At 42.7% G+C, this 16,859-nt stretch overlaps 1 protein-coding gene across 2 annotated transcripts in view; it reads left to right on the top strand.

The window, feature by feature from the left end:
- The window catches only part of OTUD7B (OTU deubiquitinase 7B), a 57,532-nt gene that overhangs the window by 6,433 nt on the left and 34,240 nt on the right, over positions 1 to 16,859 (top strand). The window lies entirely within an intron of this gene.

Raw genomic sequence — 16,859 nt, 5'->3', positions numbered from 1 at the left:
TGTGCAGCCGGAGAGGAGGAAAAGAGGGGCAGGGCCTTGTTTGGGTTTTGGAAACCCCGTTCCTTAGAATCATAGAATCAGAGAGTTGGAAGAGACCTCATGGGCCATCCAGTCCAACCCCATTCTGCCAAGATGCAGGAACATCGCATTCAAATAACCCCCAACAGATGGCCACCCAGCCTCTGTTTAAAAGCTTCCAAAGAAGGAGCCTCCACCACACTCCGGGGCAGAGAGTTCCACTGCTGAACGGCTCTCACAGTCAGGAAGTTCTTGTCTTCTTTTCTTTCCTTCCTTCTTTCCCTTCCCTCTGTTTGCTCTCAAAGTAGGATTGGCAGAATGTTTACTATGTGATTACATCATACAGTTGGGAGTTTTCTTTGCTTTATAGAAAGCATATAGAATCATAGAATCATAGAATCAAAGAGTTGGAAGAGACCTCATGGGCCATCCAGTCCAACCCCATTCTGCCAAGAAGCAGGAATATTGCATTCAAATCACCCCTGACAAATGGCCATCCAGCCTCTGCTTAAAAGCTTCCAAAGAAGGAGCCTCCACCACACTCCGGGGCAGAGAGTTCCACTGCTGAACGGCTCTCACAGTCAGGAAGTCATTCCTCGTGTTCAGATGGAATCTCCTCTCTTGTAGTTTGAAGCCATTGTTCCATTGCGTCCTAGTCTCCAAGGAAGCAGAAAACAAGCTTGCTCCCTCCTCCCTGTGGCTTCCTCTCACATATTTATACATGGCTATCATATCTCCTCTCAGCCTTCTCTTCTTCAAGCTAAACATGCCCAGCTCCTTAAGCCGCTCCTCATAGGGCTTGTTCTCCAGACCCTTGATCATTTGAGTCGCCCTCCTCTGGACACACGAAATGCTAGCTTTGATGCTAGCATTTCGGTAATAATAATAATAATAATAATAATAATAATAATATATTACCCGCTTCGTTTCAGTTCTACACAACATAAATAACATATCTCTTCGATTCTAATATACCATTGGTTGTGAGAGGCACACTCATCTGTACTATCAACAGAAAGAAAGTTATATATGTAACATAAAGAGAGAAGTTGTTGTTGTGTGTATATTATATTGCATATAATATATATAACATCTCTCCATATAAATGCAATATATATAATATATAAAATATAGACATATACATATTTATATTAATGCAATACATATATGTGTGTGTGTGTGTGTAACAGAGAGGTTGTTGTGTGTGTATATTATATTACATATATCTATCTCGATATATGCAATATACATAATATATAAAATATAGACGTATATATTAATGCAATACATATATATGTGTGTGTGTGTAACATAAAGAGAGATTCAATATACACAATATATAAAATATAGACATATACATATTTATATTAATGCAATACATATATGTGTGTGTGTGTAACAGAGAGGTTGTTGTGTGTGTATATTATATTACATATATCTATCTCGATATATGCAATATACATAATATATTGTACATATACACACACATCTATATTGCATATGGATAATACTGTATATATTATGTATATACTATATGTGTGTGTGTACATATACATAATATATTGCACATAATCACACACATCTATATTACACAAAAATAATACTTTATATATGTTTGTAATATATAATATATGATGTGTGTATATATACACAATACACATAATATATTGTACATATACACACATCTATATTGTATATGGATAATACTGTATATATTATGTATATAATATATATAATATGTGTGTATATATACACAATATACATAATATATTGCACATATACACACACATCAATATTACATAAAGATAATATTTTATATATTATGTATGTAATATGTGTGTGTATATATATACAAAGTACATAATATATTGTATATATTATATATGTAATACATCATAATAGATATGTGTATACATACACAATATACATAATGTATATATTATATATAATAGTTGTGTGTTTATATAATGTCTATTTTATATATAGATAATATATATTGTGTATATAATGTATATAATATGTGTGTATATTATTGCAATGTACAATATATATAATATACACACATATAGATATATTAATGTTATATATATATATATATATATAGACACACACACACACATATATAAATATAGATATACACACACCACAACAAAGTGACAATCCTTTGAGAGGGGCATAATATATCTATATAATGTATATATAATATAGTACTATATATATTAATTATAGGCATACTGCGTCTTATATACATCCAACTTACAAATGGCGGGGGTTGAGACAACAGGAAGGGAGAGGAATCTCACTCTTGTCATATTATTATATTATAATGAAAGTATATATTATTATATTATTGTTATTGTCTTATTGATGTTATCGTATTGTATTAGAATTATATTATCATTAATATTTTTGTTTTATGATATTGTCATATTATGATAGTAGGTAAAGGGTGAAGGTTTTTCCCTTGACATTAAGTCCAGTCGTATCCGACTTCTGCGGGTTTGGTTCTCATCTCCATTTCTAAGCCGAAGAGCCGGCGTTGTCCATAGACGCCTCCAAGGTCATGTGGCCGGCATGACTGCATGTTACCTACCCGTCGGAGCGATACCTATTGATCTACTCACATTTGCATGTTTTCCAACTGCTAGGTTGGCAGAAGCTGGGGCCAAAGCCGTGTCCAACTCTCCTCATCTCCATTTCTGAGCCAAAGAGCCGGCGTTGTGCATAGACACCTCCAAGGTCATGTAGCCAGCATGACTGCATGTTACCTACCCGTCGGAGTGATACCTATTGATCTACTCACATTTGCATGTTTTCGAACTGCTAGGTAGGCAGAATCTGGGGATAAAGTCGTGTCCAACTCTGCTCATCTCCATTTCTAAGCCGAAGAGCCGGCGTTGTCCATAGACGCCTCCAAGGTCATGTGGCCGGCATGACTGCATGTAGCGCTGTCACCTTCCCGTCGGAGTGATACCTATTGATCTACTCACATTTGCATGTTTTCGAACTGTTAGGTTGGCAGAAGCTGGGGCTAAAGTCGTGTCCAACTCTCCTCATACCCATTTCTGAGCCGAAGAGCCGGCGTTGTCCATAGACACCTGCAAGGTCATGTGGCCGGCATGACTGCATGTCGCGCTGTCACCTTCCCGTCGGAGTGATACCTATTGATCCACTCACATTTGCATGTTTTCGAACGGCTAGGTAGGCAGAAGCTGGGGCTAAAGCCGTGTCCAACTCTGCTCATCTCCATTTCTGAGCCGAAGAGCCGGCGTTGTCCATAGACACCTCCAAGGTCATGTGGCCGGCATAACTGCATGTTGCGTTGTTACCTTCCCGTCGGAGTGATACCTATTGATCCACTCACATTTGCATGTTTTTGAACTGCTAGTTTGGCAGAAGCTGGGGCTAAAATGGGAGCTCACCCTGATCCCCAGCCACTTTTCGGTCAGCAAGTTCAGCAGCTCAGCGGTTTAACCCACTGCGCCACTGGGAGTATGTTTCTGAATCAAATTATCAAGCTAGCGCTGAGTATTTGAGATATATAGTATGATAACAATGCTGGGTACACTCAAACCCATTGCCGTGTCATCCGCAAGTGCCGCGTTCATATTTTTCGGGCCCTCTTTCCGCAGCTGCCGGCGTCCGGAATGCGCGTCAGATGTTTTTCTATGAGGCTGTTGACTTGGAAATCGCAGCGCAAACAGAAACATTAGGAGGCGTTGGGGACAGTGAGCGGGCCGGGGTTGTCATCCCCTCGTCGCTGTAAAGGAACGGCATTCCTAGACCCTTGTGTGTTTATATAGATATATATATGTAGAATAATGTCCAGAGTGGGAGAAAGAACTCTTGTCTGTCGGAGGCAAGTGTGAATGCTGCCATTGGCCAGCTTGATAAGCCTTGAATGGCCTTGCAGCTTCAAAGCCTGGCTGCTTCCTGCCTAAGGGGAATCCTCTGTTGGGAGGTGGGTGGGAGAAAGAACTCTTGTCTGTTGGAAGCAAGTGTGAGCCAGCTTGATTAGCCTTGAATGGCCTTGCAGCTTCAAAGCCTGGCTGCTTCCTGCCTGGGGGAATCCTTTGTTGGGAGGTGGTTCGGAGAAAGAACTCTTGTCTGTTGGAGGCAAGTGTGAATGTTGCAATCGGCCACCTTGCTTAGCATTGAATGGCCTTGCAGCTTCAAAGCCTGGCTGCTTCCTGCCTAGGGGGATCCTTTGTTGGGAGGTGGGTGGGAGAAAGAACTCTTGTCTGTTGGAAGCAAGTGTGAGCTCAGCTTGATTAGCCTTGAATGGCCTTGCAGCTTCAAAGCCTGGCTGCTTCCTGCCTGGGGGAATCCTTTGTTGGGAGGTGGTTCGGAGAAAGAACTCTTGTCTGTTGGAGGCAAGTGTGAATGTTGCAATCGGCCACCTTGCTTAGCATTGAATGGCCTTGCAGCTTCAAAGCCTGGCTGCTTCCTGCCCAGGGGAATCCTTTGTTGGGAGGTGGGTGAGAAAAAGAACTCGTCTGTCTGAGATAAGTGTGAGTGTTGAAGTTGGCTGCCTTGATTAGCATTGAATGGCCTTGCAGCTCCAAAGCCTGGAGGAATGCTTTGTTGGGAGGTGTTAGCTGGCCCTGATTGTTTCCTGCCTGGAATTCCCCTGTTTTTGGGATGTTGCTCTTTATTTACTGTACAGATTTTAGAGGGTTTTTTAAAATACTGGTCGCCAGATTGTGTTCATTTTCAAGGTTTCCTCCTTTTTTGGTTGAAATTGTCCAAACGCTTGTGGGTTTCAGTGGCTTCTCTGCATCATCTGACATAGTGGTTGTCAAGTCCACCATAGCAGAGCACCTGATGAACCAACCTGGACACAGCATATTATTTGGGAACACAGAAATGCTAAACCACATGTCAGGAAGGAAGCAGCCAGGCTTTTATTTATTTATTTATTTATTTATTAGTACACTTGTATACCGCTAATATCTCAGCCTAAATCGGCGACTCATTGCGGTTTACAACATTTAAAAACAACAATATTCAGATTAAAAATATAAAACACAAGTACATATACAATACACAGTATTGGGCCACCAATACAGACCAATGCATCTCTTAATTAAAATCATAATCCAATTTCGTTGTCTGTGATTGCCAGTCCATGATCAGAAACTTCATCGCATCGGATTAGCCGAATGCCTGTTCAAACATCCATGTCTTCAGTTTTTTTCGAAATACCATCAGCGAGGAGGCTGATCTTATCTCTACAGGGAGGGCATTCCAAAGCCGCGGGGCCACCACAGAAAAGGCCCTGTCTCTCGTTCCCGCCAGCCGCACCTGTGAAGCAGGTGGGATAGAGAGTAGGGCCTCTCCCGAAGATCTTAGGGTCCTGGTGGGCTGATAGGCCGAGATACGTTCGGATAGATATGTTGGGCCAGAACCGTTTAGGGCTTTAAAGGCCAAAGCCAGCACTTTGAATTGGGCCCGGTAGCTAATCGGCAGCCAGTGGAGCTGGTACAGCAGGGGAGTTGTATGCTCCCTGCGCCCTGCTCCTGTTAATACCATGGCTGCCGCCCGTTGGACTAGTTGGAGCTTCCGAGCCGTCTTCAAAGGCAACCCCACGTAGAGAGCGTTGCAGTAGTCAAGGCGGGATGTAACCAGAGCGTGGACTACCGTGGCCAAGTCAGACTTCCCAAGGTACGGTCGCAGTTGGCGCACGAGTCTTAACTGTGCGAATGCTCCCCTGGTCACCGCCGAAACCTGGGGATCCAGGCTCAGCGATGAGTCCAGGGTCACACCCAAACTGCGAACCTGTGTCTTCAGGGGGAGTGTGACCCCGTCTAACACAGGCTGTAACCCTATACCCTGTTCGGCCTTGCGACTGACCAGGAGTACCTCTGTCTTGTCTGGATTCAATTTCAATTTGTTCGCCCCCATCCAGACCGTCACAGCGGCCAGGCACCGGTTCAGGACCTCGACAGCCTCCTTAGTAGCAGGTGGGAAGGAGTGACAGAGTTGGACATCATCTGCGTACAGATGACATCGCACTCCGAAACTCCGGATGATCTCGCCCAGCGGCTTCATGTAGATGTTAAACAACATGGGAGACAGTATTGAACCCTGAGGAACCCCACAAGACAAAGGTTGTGGGGTAGAACAGGACTCCCCCAGTAACACCTTCTGAGACCGACCCTCGAGGAATGACTGGAGCCACTGCAAAACAGTTCCTCCAAGACCCATCCCTGCGAGGCGTCCCAGAAGGATACCGTGGTCGACAGTATCGAAGGCCGCTGAGAGGTCGAGCAGCACCAACAGGGACACACTCCCCCTGTCGAGCTCCCAACGGAGATCATCCACTAAGGCGACCAAGGCTGTCTCGGTACCATGCCCCGGCCTAAAGCCAGACTGTGCCGGATCCAGATAATCCGTGTCTACCAAGAATGCCTGGAGTTGTGAGGCCACCACACGTTCCATGACTTTGCCCAAAAAGGGGAGATTGGAAACAGGCCGATAGTTGACGAATTGAGTGGGGTCCAGTGATGGTTTCTTCAACAGCGGTTTTATCACAGCTTGCTTTAAGCTGGCTGGAATTGAAGCTGCAAGGCCATTCAAGGCTAATCAAGCTGGCCAATGGCAACATTCACACTTGCCTCCAACAGACAAGAGTTCTTTCTCCCAACCACCTCCCAACAAAGGATTCCCCCAGAAAAGCCCAGCCCACATCTTGTGTGTCCTTTGGAAGCTGCTTGTCTCATGCTTTCCCCGCCTAGAATGAGGTCAGAAAATGTGACTTGGTGAATCATTGCAGCTGTGCACAGGTTCATTGGGTGGCATAGGTGTGCACGCACTGCTTACTCTGCTTTGTTTACTTTATTTATTTATTTATTTTTACCCTGCTTGGCCCCCTGGTGGGCATTGATCTTGATTTTAGGAGTTGTAGTTCACCTACATCCAGAGAGCACTTTGGACTCAAACAAGGATGGATCTGGACCAAACTTGGTACGAATGCTCAATATGTCCAGATGTGAACACTGGTGGAGTTTGGGGAAAACAGACCTTGACGTTTGGGAGTTGTAGTTGTATTTGTGGAGTGTCAGAGGTAGAAAACCTCATACAAGGACTTCGTTGTAACTTGTATAAGAAAGAGAGAGACCTATACTTCGGGCCATACATTATACAAAAGACACGCTGGGATCCTGGGTTGGACTGCATGACCTTTGGGGGACCCTTTCCAACCCATGGAAAAATGCTTTGGCTAGATCTGTGTTTTGTTTCTTCATCCGCGGGGCCTTGCGTCACCCTGAAAGAGGCGTCAGACTTTTTGAAAAGCGCTTCTGACAGTCCCCGGGTCACGCTGCGGTTGTTGTCATCGAGCGAGCGTGGAGTCACACACGTTGGAAGGAAAACATGACCAAAGTTTGCCTCTTTCTTCACTCCTCCTTTCCCCCTCCTTTCACCCCCAAACAAAGTGCCCTTGGTGGAGTCTTCCTTGGAGCGCCTTCCATTGCCACTGAGCCAACCCATTTGGGAAAGGTTTGCCGGATGAATTCCCTTCCTTCCTTCCTTCCTTCCTTCCTTCCTTCCTTCCTTCCTTCCTTCCTTCCTTCCTTCCTTTTCCTTCCTTCCTCTTCCTTCCTTCCTTCCTTTTCCTTCCTCCCTTTCTTATCCCTCCTCCTTCCTTCCTTCCTTGATTGCTTGCTCCTTCTTTCCTTCCTTCCTTGCACTTTCTTTCTTTCTTTCTTTCTTTCTTTCTTTCTTTCTTTCTTTCTTTCTTCTCCTTCCTTCCTTCCTTCCTTCCTTCCTTCCTTCCTTCCTTCTCTCCTTCCTTCCTCTTTCTTTCTTTCTTTCTTTCTTTCTTTCTTTCTTTCTTCTCCTTCCCTTTCCTTCCTTCCTCTTCCTTCCTTCCTTTTCCTTCCTCCCTTTCTTGTCCCTCCTCCTTCCTTCCTTCCTTGATTGCTTGCTCCTTCTTTCCTTCCTTCCTTGCTCTTTCTTTCTTTCTTTCTTTCTTTCTTTCTTTCTTTCTTTCTTTCTTTCTTTCTTCTCCTTCCTTCCTTCCTTCCTTCCTTCTCTCCTTCCTTCCTCTTTCTTTCTTTCTTTCTTTCTTTCTTTCTTTCTTTCTTTCTTCTCCTTCCCTTTCCTTCCTTCCTCTTCCTTCCTTCCTTTTCCTTCCTCCCTTTCTTGTCCCTCCTCCTTCCTTCCTTCCTTGATTGCTTGCTCCTTCTTTCCTTCCTTCCTTGCTCTTTCTTTCTTTCTTTCTTCTCCTTCCTTCCTTCCTTCTCTCCTTCCTTCCTCTTTCTTTCTTTCTTTCTTTCTTTCTTCTCCTTCCCTTTCCTTCCTTCCTTTTCCTTCCTTGATTTATTCCTTTCTTTCCCTTTCTTTCTTTCTTTCTTTCTTTCTTTCTTTCTTCTCCTTCCTTTTCTTCCTTCCTTCCTTGATTTATTCCTTTCTTTCCCTTTCTTTCCCTTTCTTCCTTCCTTCCTTCTCCTTCCTTCCTTGATTTATTCCTCCCTTCCTTTTTCTTTCTTTTTTGTTCTTCGCCTTTCCTTCCCCTCTTTCTTGTTCCTCCTCCTCCCTTCCTTGATTGCTTTCTCCTTCTTCCTTCCTTTCCTTCCTTCTGTCCTTCCTTCCTTTTTCTTTCCTTCTCTCTCTCTTTCTTTCTTCTTCTCCTTTCTTCCTTCCTTCCTCTTTCTTACCCTTTCTTTCTTTCTTTCTTTCTTTCTTTCTTTCTTCTCCTTCCTTCCTTCCTTGCTTGATTCCTTCCTTCCTTTCTTCCTTCCTTCCTTTTTCTTTCTCTTTCTTTCTTGTCCTTCCTTACCCTTTCTTACCCTTTCTTTCTTTCTTTCTTTCTTTCTTTCTTCTCCTTCCTTCCTTCCTTGCTTGATTCCTTCCTTCCTTTTTCTTTCTCTTTCTTTCTTGTCCTTCCTTCCTTGATTTATTCCTTTCTTTCTTCTTTCTTTCTTTCTCCATCCGTCCATCCTCCTTTACTTTTATTTCCTTCCTTCCTTGATTCCTCCCTTCCTTCCCCTTCCTTCCTTCCATCCATCCATCCTCCTTCCCTTTCTTTCTTTACCCTTTCCCTTCCTTCCTTCCTTCCTTTCTTCTCCATCCATCCACCCATCCTCTTTATTTTCACTTCCTTCCTTCCTTCCTTCCTTCCTTCCTTCCTTGATTCCTCCCTTCCTTCCCGTTCCATCCATCCTCCTTCCCTTCCTTTCTTCCCCTTCCCCTTCCTTCCTTGATTCCTTCCTTGATTTCTCCCTTCCTTCCCTATCCATCCATTCATCCATCTTCCCTTCCTTCCTTTCCCTTCCCCTGCCTTCCTTCCTTGATTCCTTCCCCTCCCTCCCTCCCTCCCTCCCTCCCTTCCTTCCTTCCTTCCTTCCTTCCTTTTTTCCTTCTCCATCCATCCATCCATCCATCCTCCCTCCCTCCTTTCCTTCCTTCCTTGATTCCTTCTTTCTTTCTTTCTTTCTTTCTTCTCCTTCCTTCCTTCCTTGCTTGATTCCTTCCTTCCTTCCTTTTTCTTTCTCTTTCTTTCTTGTCCTTCCTTCCTTGATTTATTCCTTTCTTTCTTTCTTTCTTTCTTATTTCTTTTTTCTTCATCCGTCCATCCTCCTTTACTTTTATTTCCTTCCTTCCTTGATTCCTCCCTTCCTTCCCCTTCCTTCCTTCCATCCATCCATCCTCCTTCCCTTTCTTTCTTTACCCTTTCCCTTCCTTCCTTCCTTCCTTCTCCATCCATCCGCCCATCCTCCTTTATTTTCACTTCCTTCCTTCCTTCCTTCCTTCCTTCCTTCCTTCCTTGATTTCTCCCTTCCTTCCCTATCCATCCATTCATCCATCTTCCCTTCCTTCCTTTCCCTTCCCCCTGCCTTCCTTCCTTGATTCCTTCCCCTTCCTCCCTCCCTCCCTTCCTTTTTTCCTTCCTTTTTTCCTTCTCCATCCATCCATCCATCCTCCCTCCTTTCCTTCCTTCCTTGATTCATTCATTCTTTCTTTCTTTCTTTCTTTCTTCTCCTTCCATCAATCCATCCATCTATTCATCCTCTTTCCCTTCCTTTCTTTCCTTCTTTCCTCCTTTCCTTCCCATTCCTTCCTTCCTTCCTTCTTTGCTTCCTTTCTTTCCCTCCTTTCTCTCTCTCTCACTCCTTTCCTTCCCAAGTTACTCCAAGACAGTGGTTGGAGGTTACCAATTTTAACTCGATGGCCTGAAAACCGATCTGGACTGCAATTTTGGTTTCTAGAGCCTGGAAGGGATTAATATGGACGGCCAAAACACTCCCTGGAATGCAGCCATAGGTTTGGGTTTAACCGGATGGATTGGAAGGAGATGGTTAAGGCTTTTGGGTTCATTTTTTGGGTTGTGTATGTTTTTTTTTATAAAAAATCTATGAAAGGGAGTTGACTTCTACATTTGAGGCCCAGACAGAGACCGACTGTCCAAGGAGTGATCTTGAAAGATTTTCAAAAGTATCTTGAAGACCTTTATTGTTTTTGCTGCATTCCTAGTTCTCATTGTTTTGGAAGAAAAATGAGAAAAGGATAAAACCTAGCTTTATGGTAAAGGAATTGGTGAATGAATTGAGTGACATTTCCCCAACTTTATGGCTAAAGAATTGGTGAAGGAATTGGGTGAAGCTTCCCCAACTTTATGGCCAAGGAATTGGTGAAGGAAATGGGTGAAACTTACCCAACTTTATGGAAACTTACCCAACTTTATGACCATGGAATTGGTAAAGGAATTGGGTGAAACTTCCCCAACTTTATGGAAACTTACCCAACTTTATGACCATGGAATTGGTGAAGGAATTGGGCGAAACTTCCCCAACTTTATGGCCAAGGAAATGGTGAATGAATTGGGTGAAACTTCCCCAACTTTATGACCATGGAATTGGTGAAGGAATTGGGTGAAACTTCCCCAACTTTATGACCATGGAATTGGTGAAGGAATTGGGTGAAACTTCCCCAACATTATGGAAACTTCCCCAACTTTATGACCAAGGAATTGGGTGAAACTTCCCCAACTTTATGGAAACTTCTGCAACTTTATGACCATGGAATTGGTGAAGGAATTGGGTGAAACTTCCCCAACTTTATGACCATGGAATTGGTGAAGGAATTGGGCGAAACTTCCCCAACTTTATGGAAACCTCCCCAACTTTATGACCATGGAATTGGTGAAGGAATTGGGTGAAACTTCCCCAACATTATGGAAACTTCCCCAACTTTATGACCATGGAATTGGTGAAGGAATTGGGTGAAACTTCCCCAACTTTATGACCATGGAATTGGTGAAGGAATTGGGCGAAACTTCCCCAACTTTATGGAAACCTCCCCAACTTTATGACCATGGATTTGGTGAAGGAATTGGGTGAAACTTCCCCAACTTTATGGCCAAAATTGGTCAAGGAATGGAGTGAAACTTCCCCAACTTTATGACCATGGAATTGGTGAAGGAATTGGGCGAAACTTCCCCAACTTTATGGCCAAGGAAATGGTGAATGAATTGGGTGAAACTTCCCCAACTTTATGACCATGGAATTGGTGAAGGAATTGGGTGAAACTTCCCCAACTTTATATCCAAAATTGATCAAGGAATGGAGTGAAACTTCCCCAACTTTATGACCATGGAATTGGTGAAGGAATTGGGTGAAACTTCCCCAACATTATGGAAACTTCTCCAACTTTATAGCATGGAATTTGTGAAGGAATTGTGTGAAACTTCCCTAACTTTATGGAAACTTCCCCAACTTTATGACCATGGAATTGGTGAAGCAATTGGGTGAAACTTCCCCAACTTTATGGCCAAAATTGGTCAAGGAATGGAGTGAAACTTCCCCAACTTTATGACCATGGAATTGGTAAAGGAATTGGGTGAAACTTCCCCAACTTTATGGCCAAGGAAATGGTGAATGAATTGGGTGAAACTTCCCCAACTTTATGACCATGGAATTGGTGAAGGAATTGGGTGAAACTTCCCCAACTTTATATCCAAAATTGATCAAGGAATGGAGTGAAACTTCCCCAACTTTATGACCATGGAATTGGTGAAGGAATTGGGTGAAACTTCCCCAACATTATGGAAACTTCTCCAACTTTATAGCATGGAATTTGTGAAGGAATTGTGTGAAACTTCCCTAACTTTATGGAAACTTCCCCAACTTTATGACCATGGAATTGGTGAAGCAATTGGGTGAAACTTCCCCAACTTTATGGCCAAAATTGGTCAAGGAATGTAGTGAAACTTCCCCAACTTTATGACCATGGAATTGGTAAAGGAATTGGGTGAAACTTCCCCAACATTATGGAAACTTCTCCAACTTTATAGCATGGAATTTGTGAAGGAATTGTGTGAAACTTCCCTAACTTTATGGAAACTTCCCCAACTTTATGACCATGGAATTGGTGAAGCAATTGGGTGAAACTTCCCCAACTTTATGGCCAAAATTGGTCAAGGAATGGAGTGAAACTTCCCCAACTTTATGACCATGGAATTGGTAAAGGAATTGGGTGAAACTTCCCCAACTTTATGGCCAAGGAAATGGTGAATGAATTGGGTGAAACTTCCCCAACTTTATGACCATGGAATTGGTGAAGGAATTGGGTGAAACTTCCCCAACTTTATATCCAAAATTGATCAAGGAATGGAGTGAAACTTCCCCAACTTTATGACCATGGAATTGGTGAAGGAATTGGGTGAAACTTCCCCAACTTTATATCCAAAATTGATCAAGGAATGGAGTGAAACTTCCCCAACTTTATGACCATGGAATTGGTGAAGGAATTGGGTGAAACTTCCCCAACTTTATGGCCAAAATTGGTCAAGGAATGGAGTGAAACTTCCCCAACTTTATGACCATGGAATTGGTGAAGGAATTGGGCGAAACTTCCCCAACTTTATGGCCAAGGAAATGGTGAATGAATTGGGTGAAACTTCCCCAACTTTATGACCATGGAATTGGTGAAGGAATTGGGTGAAACTTCCCCAACTTTATATCCAAAATTGATCAAGGAATGGAGTGAAACTTCCCCAACTTTATGACCATGGAATTGGTGAAGGAATTGGGTGAAACTTCCCCAACATTATGGAAACTTCTCCAACTTTATAGCATGGAATTTGTGAAGGAATTGTGTGAAACTTCCCTAACTTTATGGAAACTTCCCCAACTTTATGACCATGGAATTGGTGAAGCAATTGGGTGAAACTTCCCCAACTTTATGGCCAAAATTGGTCAAGGAATGGAGTGAAACTTCCCCAACTTTATGACCATGGAATTGGTAAAGGAATTGGGTGAAACTTCCCCAACTTTATGGCCAAGGAAATGGTGAATGAATTGGGTGAAACTTCCCCAACTTTATGACCATGGAATTGGTGAAGGAATTGGGTGAAACTTCCCCAACTTTATATCCAAAATTGATCAAGGAATGGAGTGAAACTTCCCCAACTTTATGACCATGGAATTGGTGAAGGAATTGGGTGAAACTTCCCCAACATTATGGAAACTTCTCCAACTTTATAGCATGGAATTTGTGAAGGAATTGTGTGAAACTTCCCTAACTTTATGGAAACTTCCCCAACTTTATGACCATGGAATTGGTGAAGCAATTGGGTGAAACTTCCCCAACTTTATGGCCAAAATTGGTCAAGGAATGTAGTGAAACTTCCCCAACTTTATGACCATGGAATTGGTAAAGGAATTGGGTGAAACTTCCCCAACTTTATGGCCAAGGAAATGGTGAATGAATTGGGTGAAACTTCCCCAACTTTATGACCATGGAATTGGTGAAGGAATTGGGTGAAACTTCCCCAACTTTATATCCAAAATTGATCAAGGAATGGAGTGAAACTTCCCCAACTTTATGACCATGGAATTGGTGAAGGAATTGGGTGAAACTTCCCCAACTTTATATCCAAAATTGATCAAGGAATGGAGTGAAACTTCCCCAACTTTATGACCATGGAATTGGTGAAGGAATTGGGTGAAACTTCCTCAACATTATGGAAACCTCTCCAACTTTATAGCATGGAATTTGTGAAGGAATTGTGTGAAACTTCCCTAACTTTATGGAAACTTCCCCAACTTTATGACCATGGAATTGGTGAAGCAATTGGGTGAAACTTCCCCAACTTTATGGCCAAAATTGGTCAAGGAATGGAGTGAAACTTCCCCAACTTTATGACCATGGAATTGGTGAAGGAATTGGGTGAAACTTCCCCAACTTTATGGCCAAGGAATTAGGTGTGATTTCCCCAACTTTATGGACAAGGAATTGTTGAATGAATTGGATGAAACTTCCCCAACTTTAGGATGAAGGAACTGGTGAACGAATTGGGTGCGATTTCTCCAACTTTATGGAAACCTCCCCAACTTTATGGCCAAGGAATTGGTGAAGGAATTGGGTCAAACTTCCCTAACTTTATGGAAACTTCCCCAACTTTATGGCCAATGAATTGGTGAAGGAATTGGGTCAGACTTCCCTAACTTTATGGAAACTTCCCCAACTTTATGGCCAAGGAATTGGTGAAGGAATTGGGTCAAACTTCCCTAACTTTATGGAAACTTCCCCAACTTTATGGCCAATGAATTGGTGAAGGAATTGGGTCAGACTTCCCTAACTTTATGGAAACTTCCCCAACTTTATGGCCAATGAATTGGTGAAGGAATTGGGTCAGACTTCCCTAACTTTATGGAAACTTCCCCAACTTTATGGCCAAGGAATTGGTGAAGGAATTGGGTGAAATTTCCCCAACTTTATGGCCAAGGAATTAGGTGTGATTGCCCCAACTTTATGGCCAAGGAACTGTTGAATGAATCGGGTGAAACTTCCCCAACTTTAGGGCGAAGGAACTGGTGAACAAATTGGGTGAGATTTCTCCAACTTTATGGAAACTTCTCCAACTTTGTGACCATGGAATTGGTGAAGGAATCGGGTGAAACTTCCCCAGCTTTATGGCCAAGGAATTGGTGAATGAATTGGGTGAGATTGCTTCAACTTTATGAAACGTCCCCAACTTTATGATCATGGAATTAGTGAAGGAATTGGGTAAAACTTCCCCAGCTTTATGGCCAATGAATTGGGTGAAATTTCCCCAACTTTATGGAAACTTCCCCAACTTTATGTCCATGGAATTGGTGAAGGAATTGGGTGAAACTTCCCCAGCTTTATGGCCAAGGAATTGGTGAATGAATTGGGTGAGATTTCCCCAACTTTATGGAAACTTCCCCAACTTTATGTCCATGGAATTGGTGAAGGAATCGGGTAAAACTTCCCCAGCTTTATGGCCAATGAATTGGGTGAAATTTCCCCAACTTTATGGAAACTTCCCCAACTTTATGTCCATGGAATTGGTGAAGGAATTGGGTGAAACTTTCCCAGCTTTATGGCCAAGGAATTGGTGAATGAATTGGGTGAGATTTCCCCAACTTTATGGAAACTTCCCCAACTTTTGTCCATGGAATTGGTGAAGGAATCGGGTGAAACTTCCCCAGCTTTATGGCCAAGGAATTGGTGAATGAATTGGGTGAGATTTCCCCAACTTTATGGAAACTTACCCAACTTTATGTCCATGGAATTGGTGAAGGAATCGGGTGAAACTTCCCCAGCTTTATGGCCAAGGAATTGGTGAATGAATTGGGTGAGATTTCCCCAACTTTATGGAAACTTCACCAACTTTGTGAACATGGAATTGGTGAAGGAATTGGGTGAAACTTTCCCAGCTTTATGGCCAAGGAATTGGTGAATGAATTGGGTGAGATTTCCCCAACTTTATAGAAACTTCCCCAACTTTGTGAACATGGAATTGGTGAAGGAATTGGGTGAGATTTCCCCAACTTTATGGAAACTTCCCCAACTTTATGACCATGGAATTGGTGAAGGAATTGGGTGAAACTTTCCCAGCTTTATGGCCAAGGAATTGGTGAATGAATTGGGTGAGATTTCCCCAACTTTATGGAAACTTCCCCAACTTTGTGAACATGGAATTGGTGAAGGAATTGGGTGAGATTTCTCCAACTTTATAGAAACTTCCCCAACTTTGTGAACATGGAATTGGTGAATGAATTGGGTGAGATTTCCCCAACTTTATGGAAACTTCCCCAACTTTGTGAACATGGAATTGGTGAAGGAATTGGGTGAGATTTCCCCAACTTTATAGAAACTTCCCCAACTTTGTGAACATGGAATTGGTGAATGAATTGGGTGAGATTTCTCCAACTTTATAGAAACTTCCCCAACTTTGTGAACATGGAATTGGTGAATGAATTGGGTGAGATTTCTCCAACTTTATGGAAACTTCCCCAACTTTGTGAACATGGAATTGGTGAAGGAATTGGGTGAGATTTCTCCAACTTTATGGAAACTTCCCCAACTTTGTGAACATGGAATTGGTGAAGGAATTGGGTGAGATTTCTCCAACTTTATGGAAACTTCCCCAACTTTGTGAACATGGAATTGGTGAAGGAATTGGGTGAGATTTCTCCAACTTTATAGAAACTTCCCCAACTTTGTGAACATGGAATTGGTGAATGAATTGGGTGAGATTTCTCCAACTTTATAGAAACTTCCCCAACTTTGTGAACATGGAATTGGTGAAGGAATTGGGTGAGATTTCCCCAACTTTATGGAAACTTCCCCAACTTTGTGAACATGGAATTGGTGAAGGAATTGGGTGAGATTTCCCCAACTTTATAGAAACTTCCCCAACTTTATGGCCAAGGAGTTAGGCGTAATTTCCCCAACTTTATGACCAAGGAATTGGTGAATGAATCGGGTGAAACTTCCCCAACTTTAGGGTGAAGGAACTGGTGAATAAATTATGTGGAACTCTTACAACTTTATGGTGAAGGAATTGGTGGTTGAATTGGCTGAAACTT

Source organism: Anolis sagrei, chromosome 12, assembly GCF_037176765.1.
Source record: "Anolis sagrei isolate rAnoSag1 chromosome 12, rAnoSag1.mat, whole genome shotgun sequence".
In the NCBI taxonomy this organism is placed as follows: Eukaryota; Metazoa; Chordata; class Lepidosauria; order Squamata; family Dactyloidae; genus Anolis; species Anolis sagrei.
Note: the sequence above shows the minus strand (reverse complement) of the source record. Positions and strands in the feature narration are given on the sequence as shown.